Here is a 12,678-nt window from a genome sequence, read left to right on the forward strand (position 1 = left end):
CAACTAATATTATAAATTTGTGTATCCTATGTTATGTTCATTACACATAAATTCACTCTCTCTCTCTCTCTCTCTCACACACACACACACACATACATACACATACACACACGGTGGTTCTCTGTTACATTAGCGGCCTATAATGAGCCATACCTCCCAGAATTCATATCACTGAGTAGACACCCTCCCTAGAGCTTGAGCTAGTCTGTGATGGCAATGACACTGGGCCAGTCCCATGCCTAGGCTTTGTCTGCTTCTCCTTGTGTACTCTTGGGAGCCCTGAACTGCTATGTAAGAAACACAGTCTATGTGAGAGACCATATGTAGAGTCCACATGTAAAGGCTACATGGGAATGAGAAGTCCCAAAACAACATGTAGAAGGAGAAAAATCCAGCTGTCCCAAGTGCCGCTGATGCCGGCTCCAGATGATGTATCGGCCAGCCACCAAGCGACTAGCAAAACCAGCAGAATTGGCCAGCTGAGTTGAGCCCAGATTGCAGAATTTTAGGCCAAAAATAATTTTTGTTGATTTAAGCCCTAAGTTTTAAGCTGGTCTGTTATGAAGCAATAGATAATCAAAACATATATATTCACAAACATTATATAGTAATATTCCATGTGAGTTTTTAAAATTCAACATGAGTGTCATCAGTGTGCATAACATTGTATCATTTGTTTTTTCTTAGTCGATATTATGCTCTTAGGTCTATTATTATTAAAACCATAGATCTAGTTCATTCATTTTAATTCCTGTATATTCCATTGTATGACTAATACAGCTTGTTTTAAAAATTGGGTTGTTTCCAGTTTTTCTCCATTGCAAGCCAAGGAGCAATAGACATTCTCACAAAGGTCTCCTGTGCTTATGTGAGAGAATTTCTTTAATTTAAATATCTTAATGTTATTAAAGATTTTCCATGCACCAATATTATCCCCACTTTACCAGTGAGGAACCTGAGGCTCAGAGAATTTAAGTGACTGGTTTAAGGGCAGACAGCAAATAAGTCACAGAACTAGGATTAAATTGGTTTATTTGACTCTAAAGCCCACTTCTTCAACCTCTATACTGTTCTGTATACAAATGTCCTACAGAGCTATGTCTGCTGATTTTGTTTCCCCACCAGAATTCTAAATCCTTTGAGGGTTTACAACTATAATTCATAATAATAGCATAGTGTTATAACTTAATAGCTTAATAACCACTTGTTATATAACCACTATGCGTCAGATGTTGTACATAACCTTTAAAATATTATTTAATTTCACTCATTTAATCCTCATACAACCTGATGATTCCCATTTTATAAACAAGGAAACTGAAGCACAGTGAATTTCAATAGCCTACCCAGAGTTACACAGATAGACAATGGTCAAGATAGGAAGAGATCCTAGTTTTGCAGGGCTTAAAATTTATCCAGGTTGGATTAGGGAGGCTCTCAAAGAAATAGAATTCAAATATACAAATATAAAAGTAGGTATGAAAGTGACTATTCCAAATGAAATAGAAACCACCACTGGTTACTTGACTCTTAGATATGCAATTCCCTGTCTTCTGAGATAGATTTAGACAGTTCTTTTGGAATGCTTACATAGAAAATGTGTCCTAGCTGCTACTGGCTTTCCATCTCGAACACTCTGCTGCTTCCTTCACTCACAGGGCCTATGCAAGGGAGGGGCTCTGAGGCTGAAGCAACATTAACTCACGATAAATCTGCTTCCAGGCAGACCTAGGATTTAACCTAGACAAACATAAATGTTTGCCTTAACATTTGCCTTCTCCAAAGCCCATCTTAGGCACCATTTTGGATTCACACAGTCCAAAGGGCCTGGCACTAGCCCTCAGTATGTATTAGGGAGCCATGATCTTGTATACAGCCCACCTCAGTCATTCTCCCTCATCTTATACCATTAATTTTCTTCACAGTATCTATCACTACCTGCAATTATCTTAATTGTGTGTTTGTGTGCTTATTGTCTATCCCACTTGAACATACAGCCCATAAGATGAGAAACCTTGTCTATATTTGTTCCACATTTTATCCTCATTATCTACAACAATGCCTTGGCCTCATTCATAGTATCAATGAACATCTATGGAATAAATTAGTAAACAAATTCTAGCTGAATGAAGAAATTAAAATACTTTCACATTAAGATAGATCAAAGCTTAGAGAAGTCATACAGAAAAAAAATTTATAATGGAGTTTGCAGTATTTGAAACGAGTTCATGCAATCTTCTTAAAACCAAATTTATATTTTGCACACATCAGGCATTATATTAAGCTCATTTTCTTCTGAAAATGTTAAATATTTAAATCCCAGGTACAATCCACAGTTCTTGAGCAAGAGTTATCCTTCCTCTATAGTAATTATAGTAAGATTGCAATAGAAAATAACAATACTCAAGAACTATCTTTATTAATGTGGTAATCAAGAAGTTCACACTGCATATACTGGGAATCAAATCTAAAAGAACTAACAGCAGCAGCTTCTTTTTCCAGTGAAGAAATGCAAATTTTGTCACTTCGTGGATGATTTATCTTAAGTTGGGAAATTATCAGGAAATTAAAAAGAAAGAGAAATGTTTGTTTCTTAACTATGAATCATATAAGAGAATTGCACCAAGTCTGTGTTTTTTACATTTTCACACTAGTCTACTTGAAAGACTATTTCATTTTTTAATCCTCATTTCTTGTCTAACATTATTAAAATTCAAAATAACAACTTTGTTTTGTTAAATTTCATAATTGTTATTGAGGAAAAAGTACAGACTACATAAAGTTATTGTCTGAGATAAATATCTGAGATTAAAATGTCTTTTGTTTTCTGTTCTTCTATTAAGTATGGCAAAAAAAAATCCTCAAAATAACCATAATTAATGTTTCACTTGGGAATGGTTCACTTCCCTGTTGCCTTTCCAAACATCCCACAAACCTCTGTTTCTGTTTACTTTGGTTAATAAGATTTCCAAATCTTCTTCCACTATTCTAATGAGTTTAAAAGTATGCTTTCAGTATCAATTTATTTACATTACTGCCAAATGTAAGGGATTAATGGTATTGGGACAAGTGACTAACCACCTAGAGAAAAATAAGTTAGATACCTCACCCCTTACTCCAAAAGAAATTCCACTGGAATCAGAAACTTAAACAGAAAGAAAGAGAAAGAAAAACAAAACAAAACAAAAAAAGAAACCGCAAACATACAAGGGAAAAATATAGGGAACTTCTACTTCTTATAATAATAAGTTAAGTAATACAAGTGACTATCCTACTGAGAAAAACAAGGCAAAATATTTTTAAACACACCCCTACCCCAGGATCCAACTAATCCATGCCTAGATATTTGCCAAAGAGAAATAAAACTTAAGATAATTATGCTGAAAGAATCCAGGGGGAAAAAAAGCAAATATGCCCATGCTTTCATTTATAGAGAGTTCTTAGAAATGCAAACTAGCTTACAGTGAAGGTAGATCAGTAGTTGCCTGTAGATGGGGAGTCGGGATGAAGCAGAGGGTAGGGAAGGAGGATTACCAAGAGACAGAAGGAAACTTTTGGGAGTGATAAATATGTTTATTATTTTAATTTTGGTAATGGTTTCAAGGTTATATACATATGTCAAAACTCATCAAACTCATCATATATTTACATATATGCGGTTTACTGTGTATGGATTATACCTCAATAATTACCTCAGCGATATTTACGACTTCAACAATATACCTCAACGAAGTTAGTCTACTTGAACTATTTGGAGATTGTAAGGAGGCTGTGAAGACTGACACAGCCAAGACTCAGGAAAAGAACTCCAGAGGCTGAGCCTGGTATTTGGGGGCAATTTCTTTCTTTAGGAAGCCCTATAAATGTTTGCCTTAAAAAAAATACTGAAAATGAATGGACAAAGTATTCAACTTAAAAGGTTAGAAAAAGAACAGAGTAAGCCCAAAGAAACAAAGATTAGGAAGTAAAATAAGAAGCAAAATTAATGAATCCGAAAACAAGAAGTTAATAGCATAACCAACAAAACCAAATATTGAGTGGTTTTCTTTTTTTAGACTAATAAAATAGACAGGGGACCCCTGAGTGGCTCAGTCAGTTGGGTGTCCAACTCTTTGGCTTCAGCTCACGTCATGATCTCAGGGTCGTGGGATGGAGCCTCACTTTGGGCTCTCTGCTCAGTAGGGAGTCTGCTTAAGGATTCTCACTCTCCCTCTCCCCCTCCCCCAGCTCACATGCTCTCTGTCTCTAAAATAAACAAAGCTTTCAAAAAAAAATAGACTGTGGCAAGATTTATTAGGAAAAAAATAAAAAAGCAAACATACTAGGAATAAAAAAGGGGATAAAACTACAGAAGAAGTAGATATTAAAAAGCATAAAAATATACAACTTTTTGCCAATTACTTGAAAATGATCTATATTTGAAAATGAATTATAGAGAAATATTACTTACCAAACTGACTGAAGGAGAAATTTTCTAAACCTAAATAAACCAATAACCATTAAAGAAAGTGTTTCAATGTTTTAAAAAAATCTACCCCTCTTAAACACACACACACACATACACACACACATACGTGTGTGCCATCAACACCAAACCTAAGAGTTTCACAGGCAAATTCTAGCAAATACCCAAAGAAGGCAATCTCATTCTTATGTCCAGAGCAGAAAAAAATAAGACAAATTCTACAGTTCATTTAATGAAGCTAATGTAACCATTATACCAGAACTAATGAAAGAATATGACAAAGGAAAATTATAGACTAATCCCATTTATGAACATAAATACAAAAGTCTTTAAAAAATGTTTCTTACAAACTGAGGGCTGTGGAAAGGGAAGGGGGATGAGGGGTAGGACAACCAGGTGATGGGCATGTGATGTGATGAGCACAAGGTGTTATATGCAACTAATGAATCATTGAACACTATATCAAAAACTAATGATGTACTACTATATGTTGGCTAATTGAATTTAAATTTTTAAAAAAGTTTCTTGAAATCTGAATATGTATAGGCGCATGCCTAGGTGGCTCAGTCAGTTAAACATCCACTCTTGTTTTTGGCTTCGGTCATGATCTCGGGATGGTGAGATCAAGCCCTGCATGGGGCTCCATGCTCAGCACAAAGTCTGCTTGAGATTCTCTCCCTCCCCCTCTACCCCGCCCCACTAAAATAAATAAAATCTTTAGAATCTGAATATGTAAAAAATTCCTCTTGACTAAACTGTATTTATTCTAGAGAAATAAACATGGTATAATATTAGAAAATCTATTAATGTAATGTACCTCATTAACAAAGCAAAGAGGGTCACCTGGGTGGCTCAGTGGGTTAAAGCCTCTGCTTTGGCTCCAGTCATGATCCCAGGGTGCTGGTATCAAGGCCCGCATTGGGCTCTCTGCTCAACAGGGAGGCTGCTTCCTCCTCTCTCTCTGCCTGCCTCTCTGCCTACTTGTGATCTCTGTCTGTCAAATAAATAAATAAAAATAAAAATCTAAAAAAAAAGAAAAACAAAGCAAAGAAAGTAATGCGGCTCTTTCAGTAGTTGCAGAAAATGCATTTCCTATAACTGAAAATGCATTTTTTTGAAAAAGAAATCATATTAATAATAATAGAAAAGAATATCCCTAACCTGAGAATGGGAATCAACCAAATACCTACAGCAAGTATCTTATTCATTGATAAATATTAGCTCCATTCTCTTTAAAGTAGAAAAAGGAAAGGATTCCCAATATCCCTGATTCTATCCAAAGTTGTACTGGAAGCCCCTGCTAACAGCGAAAACAAGAAAAAAATGATACAAGAGTTACAAATGAGTAACCAAACTGTCATTACTCATGGATGATATAACAACATAGATAATCCCAGAGAATTATAAACAATTAGAATTCAACAAGTTATTAGGATACAAGATCAACTGGCACAGATCAACTACTTTTCTATGCAACAGCAAAAAACAAGTAGCAAACAGTAATCTCTAACATCATGTCTTTCACAAACAATAAATGCTACCTGGTGCCAAGGGCTAAATCTACAATTTATGTGCAATATTTTTATGGGAGAAAAGTCACAAAACATTATTGAAGGAGTACATAAATGGAGAAGTATGTGATGCTTATAGATGGGGAGCCCCCTATCACGAAGAGAGCAAGTTTCCCAAAATGAATCCAGAAAAGCTAGTGCAAAGGCAAAATACCAAGAATATCCTTTGTTGGAACTTCACAAGCTAATTCTCAAATTGATATGTAAATGCAAAAACCAAAAAATAGCCAATGTATTTGGAAGAAGAACACATTTGGACATTAAGCTATAGTGATTAACAACAGCATGGGACTGGTGCACAGATAGCCAAGTATATCAATGAGAGGTAGCAGAGAGCCTAGGAACATGAACATAAATATTAAAAACTTGATATTTGTCAAAGATAACACTAAAAAATCATGGGAAGAGAATTAACTAGTCAGTGAATGGTGCTGGAATAAATGGTGACCCACAAAAGGAGAAAAGAAAAATCAGATCCCTAGTAAACAACATGTATGAAAATAAATTTCAGGCAGATTAAATCCTTTAATATAAAAACGAAAACACTAAAATACAAAAAAATGTATTTATGACTTTAGGATAGGAAATAATTTTTTAACCAAATTAAAACCATAAGTAAGGTCTAAATTTAAAAACCTCTGTACACCAACAGATACTTATATGTATTATATATTATTTTTGTGTTTGTGTTATTATTATGTATATATTATTTATATATTATATATTATCTCTATATAATTTATAATTAATAAGTATAATTACATATATCTAATGTAATTAGTATTCAGAATATGTAATTCTTATGTAATAAGAATTCGGATCAAAAAAATTGTTAAAAGGAGAAAGTACAATTTTGCATTTAAAATGTTAAGTGGATTCAAAGTTTAAAGTAGATAATTCTCTGAGGAAAAAGTCTGAATAGTCAATAAAAATAGGATAACATACTCAGTTCCACTTGTAGTTAAAGGAATGCAAAGTTAAGTAACAATAAGAACCATTTCACTCCCATTTAGATTGACAAAAACCACTCTGCAGAGCAATTTTCCCATAAAGATGGACATATATTATAGCTGAGTGATTCCACTTTGAGAGAAAGTCTTGTTAATGTGTACAAAGAGACATGGACAAAAATAAATTTGGGAACATGTTTATAAGAGCAAAAAAAAAAAAGGGAACAACCTAAATGTTCATCAATAGGAGAAATAACAAATTGTGGTGTAGTCACACAATTGAATACTACTCGGCAACTAAAATGAAAAACTAGTGCTACTTGTGTCAGCATGCATAACTTTTTTTAATATGTAAAGTAGAAAGATTAGGTTGATATAAAGTTATATAAAGTTTTACAGCCTGTAAAACAACACTATAAAAACTTTATGGACAAATACATGTATGGTCAAAATATAAAAATATGTACAGACATGGTCAGCACCAAATTTAGGATATTAATCCTTTCTGGGAAGAAGAACGAGGTCAAAAGAGGGTTTACCATATTTGTTAGATTTATTTCTTAAGGAAAAAAGATTTAAGCAAACACAGCAAGATGTTATGACTGTGTAAAGTTGTATGAGATATACAGACCTATTACAATGTTGTACTATATACTTGGTTATGTTTTAAAGTATTTCATGATTTTAAAAAGGAAAAATTGTACCCACAAATGCTGAATACTAATCCAGGGACAGAATGAGTGTTACATTTAAATCCCATTCTTTGTATTTATGGGAGAGTTCTCTCCAGTCCTGGAATCATGAAAGGTCTTTACACAGGTATCATTCATCAGCTCTGCAAGCTTGGAACCCGAATAAAAAGTCTCTGTTGACTGAGATTTTTGCTCATGGCCATGGGGCATGGCAGTGCTTCTCAAAATGGGGTTGATGGCACAGAACTCTAAAATTTCCGACTGAGTCAGTGGTGAAGGAACACAATGTGGCAATGCTACATGAAGGAGAAAATTGGATTCTGTTCTGGCTCCAATGGAATTCATTCCAAGGGAGACACCAAAATCCTCTCTGAGAGGGAATGAAGCTGAGCCAATCTGATTATCGGAGCACTGAGAGTTCCCAGTAGAGACAAATAAAGCTGGGTCCCAGCAGAAGAGCACAACACCCCGCCCCCCAAAATTTGAATTCGGTATTTTCCTAGAAACATTTTGCCAGAACTTATTTGTCTCCAGGTTCCCATGAATTTTATCCACATTATAAAGTATACTCCAAACATCATTAAAATTGCTTTTTTTTCTTTTTTCTTTTTTCTTTCTTTTTTTTTTAATTTACTGGAGAGAGAAGATACTGACACTGACCTGGACAGAAACTCCTAGAACACAAAACTACCCTGTCAGCACTTTAAGCAAAGTAGACGTTCTAAGCTTTTCTCTGGCATTTTATAGGTGTGTTCAGCTAGCAGGCTGAGTCCCACATCGGGCTCCCTGCTCAGCAGAGAGCCTGCTTCCCTCTCTCTCTCTGCCTGCCTCTCCATCTACTTGTGATTTCTCTCTGTCAAATAAATAAATGGAATCTTTAAAAAAAAAAAAAGGTTTCAGTTAAAACCCATTACATTGGAAACTTCAAAGTCAATGCTATTAACTGAATGTTTGTACCCCCAAAATTCATAAGTTGAAATTCTAACCCTCCTGTTAGGAGAGGGAGCCTTTGAGAGGTGATTAGGTCATGAGGGTAGAGCCCTCGTAAATGGGATCAGTGCTCTTATCAAAAAGACCCCAGAGTTCTCTGCTCTCCTTCCTGTGAGGATATAATGAGAAGTCAGTAGCCCACAGCCCCAAAGAGGATCTTCACCAGAAACTGACCATGCTTGCACCTTGATCTCAGACTCCAGAACAGTGAGAAATAAATTTGTTGTTTAGGGGCCACCCAATCTATGGCACCTTGCCATGGCAGCCTGAACAGACTAAGAGAGTCTCTCAGCACTAAGTGTTGTCAAGGATGTGTAGCAAGAAAAATTCTCAGACCTTGTTGGGGTACACCTACTCCACAGAGAAATTTGGCAACACCTAATAAAGAGGTATAGCCAATCCACTTCCAACATGTACTAGTATTTTCAGTGCAGCAATGTATGTAATTGCAGAAGAACTGGCAACAGTAACCTAAAAGTTCACCAGTAGGAGAAAAACAAATTGTGCTTATTTAGCCAGTATTAAAATGAAAGAACTAGCAATACAGATGTCAGCATGAGTAAATCCCTAGAATCTAATGCTGAGTGAAAAAAGATAATTTGTAAACATATATATGTATACATAGTCACACACATATATACATTTACTGATATTCTTACATAAGTTCTCTATGAAATAAACAAGAGCAAACACACCTGAAACTAATGTAACCTTGTGTCAACACAGTGTTTTCAATAGAAAATAATAAAATAAGAGCAAACATTTCTATATAGTGTTGATATTATATAAATATGAAGCAAAAGGACATGAACATTTATTTAAAAAAAAAAACTTTGAATGCTGACTCAAAGAGAAAAGGAAGGAGAGGATTGGGGATAAATACAAAGCAGCCTTCAACTCTATCTATGTTGTTTTATTTCTTTAAAAACAAATCTGTAACAGATATGGCAAGATGCTAAAATTGGAAAGGGATGGGTGGTAGACACAATTTGGCCAACATTCACACTAGAATGTGCCAGGCAGTGTTGCGAGCTGAAGGTACAACAGTGAATAGGATATCCAGTCTCCTCCCACACAATTCTGGTACATTCTACCAGTAGAGAAAGATCATATACAATGTAAAATAAATATTTACGTCAGAGAGTAAGCGTAAGTGCTATAAAGAAAATCAAAACAAAATAAAGAGTTATGGGGAGGGAGGAGGAGAAGCTACTTCAAGAGCAAGGTTAGGAAGGCATCTCTAAGGAGTGAGGAGTGAAGACTAAGGGGAGATATGAACTGGTAAGGGAATCACCAATGTTCAGTGTTTTCTCCCATATAAACAAAACAACATACTTCCTAGGAACATAGAAGACATGACTATCTAGAGAGAAAGTCCAGATTCCTGAATGAATACTGTAAAGATATCATTTTTTCCCCAAAATCAATTAGCAAGATAATTTTAGTTCACCCAAAAAATAATGGATATAGAATAACCAGTGAAATATTGAGAAAGAAGAGTACTATAGGGAAATTTGATCTTCTAACTACCAATAAACTTTGTAACTACATAGTAATTAAAAAGAAAACATAAAAGTCCAGAAATAAACCTACAGGATATGGGTGACATCGCACATCAATGGAGAAAAAAAATGGATTAAGTGTTGTCCCAACTGGCCATCTATTTTCTAAAACTTAGATTCTACACTCATTCCTCACACCAAAATTATATATGGCAGAAACTGCAGAAATGAAAATAAGCATCTCTGAATCTAGGTGTTCAACAAAAAACCTAGACTATCATAAGTTTTCAAAGCATGTAAGGAAAAATGAATGAATGAATGAATAAGACATAGAGCACCTTACAGAAGAAATGAAAGGAGTTCTCTTATATTCTATTATTTGCCTTACTCGGTCATCTCTTCATTTCTTTCACATGTGTTGAGCACTTGTCTGGTGCCATCAACACGTCAGGATATAGGAAGGATTGAAGGCTTAACATGAAATGCCAAGTCGATCACATTTTTCCTGTTAAATGGCTCCATCCAGATCCAATTCAAGCAGATCCTTTTTGCCTGCAAGGTACTCAAGGTCCTCTAAGCCTCAGTGTTTGTTTCTCTCATCAGAGGAGCCTAGGTGTGGTCTGCTGACTCAGTACAAATAAAAAAGTGGCTCTATTCTAGCCTTCTTCCCCAGCAGCACCACAATCAGAAACCAGGTTCAGGGGCGCCTGGTTGGCTCAGTGGATTAAGCCACTGCCTTTGGCTCAGGTCATGATCTCAGTGTCCTGGGATCGAGCCCCCCGCATCGGGCTCTCTGCTCAGCAGGGAGCCTGCTCCCCCCTCTGTCTCTGCCTGCCTCTCTGCCTACTTGTGATCTCTCTCTCTGTCAAATAAAATAAATAAAAACCAAAAAAAACAAAAAAAAAAAAAAAAAGAGAGAGAGAGAGAGAGAGAAACCAGGTTCAGGGGTGCCTGGGTGGCTCAGGTCATGATCTCAGGGTCTTGGGATAGAGCTCCCTGGGAGGAGTCCCTGCTTCTTCCTCTCTCTCTCTGCCTGCCTCTCTGCCTGCTTGTGATCTCTGTCTGTCAAATAAATAACTAAAATCTTAAAAAAAAAAAAAAAAGAAAGAAACTTACAGGAGGAAGTCTCCCAGCAAGGAAGCAACACCCAGGTCAAAGTTTCACATTCTGACCACGCGAATCTTCTACACCTGGGCATCCGAAAACATTGAAGGGAGACAGCTCCTATTGCTGACCTGAGGCTTGCCTTCATTAAGGCTTAGAAACTGTAAATTTATTTATTTCTCTTTATGAACACTTCTTTAGGCATCAATAGAAAAACCAAAACATTCATTTGTCTTCTAGTACTTATGGAACAAACATTAATGTTTCCATGTTTTCAAAGCCTTCTGAAAGTCAAAAAATTCCTAAATAATGTTTTATGGAGAAAAACTGAAAAGTCATTCTTGGAGGTCTCTCAACACATTCTCCATAAAACAACAAACCTATCATCCTGTGCAAAAGTCAGTTTATGAAACCTATCTTCATCTTACCAAAAAATGGTAAGTTAATAACTAAGGTGGTGTTACTGATTTCAGTGGTCTAGTCCATCAGTTTTTAAAAGGCCTGCTCACTTCTCATTTAATTGAAAATTGAATACCCACCCCTTTTTTACCTCTTCTACCCACATCCTTCTAACCCTTGGGGTGGGTGGGGGAGGAACTCTGGTAATTCATAATGTTCTGGAAAATAATCCTGTCAGTCATAGTGATAGCTGGAATGATTTGCCAATTTTTATAGCTATCATAACAGCAGCCTGTGATTTGAAATCTTATAAAAACAAGAAGCTCTGTGCTCTAAGACGTGCCTGGAATTCCAAGCCCAATAAGGGACAACTGCTGTGATCTGTTGCTGCCACCAGCAGGTCACGCTCACAGAATGACATTTTCCCCTTTGTTTGATTCCCAGCTCATCTATAGGCATTTCTTGACCACCAAATGCTTTAAGGACAAATGATTAGATCAAATAACAAATCTCATCATGGATATCCTCCATAACAATACTTTTTAAAAATCTATGACAGGTAGCCGTTACTCTTAGAAATAGACGTTATCTTTTTGTCTTCAATTCCTGTTTGCATTTTTTCTTTTTAATTATTATTTTTAGTTTTCTTTTATTAACATATAATGTACTATTTGTTTCAGAGGTACAGGTCTGTGAGTCATCAGTCTTACACAATTCACGATGCTCACCACAGCACATACCCTCCCCAATGTCCATCACCCAGCCACCCTCCCTCCATTCTTGCAGTCCCCCTGTCCCCCCACCACTCCAGCAACCTCCAGTCTATTTCCTGACACTAAGAGTCTCTTATGGTTTGTCTCCCCCTCTGGTTTCATCTTGTTTCATTTTTTTCCTCTCATAAAACCCCAAATTCTTGCTTTTTGAGATTTTTCTGATAAATGTATCTTAATCTGAGACTTAGTGATCCTGGCATGAAATGTAGAGGCCCATAGTCCATCACACTCA

The sequence above is a fragment of the Mustela nigripes genome, chromosome 3, assembly GCF_022355385.1.
Source record: "Mustela nigripes isolate SB6536 chromosome 3, MUSNIG.SB6536, whole genome shotgun sequence".
Taxonomy (NCBI): domain Eukaryota; kingdom Metazoa; phylum Chordata; class Mammalia; order Carnivora; family Mustelidae; genus Mustela; species Mustela nigripes.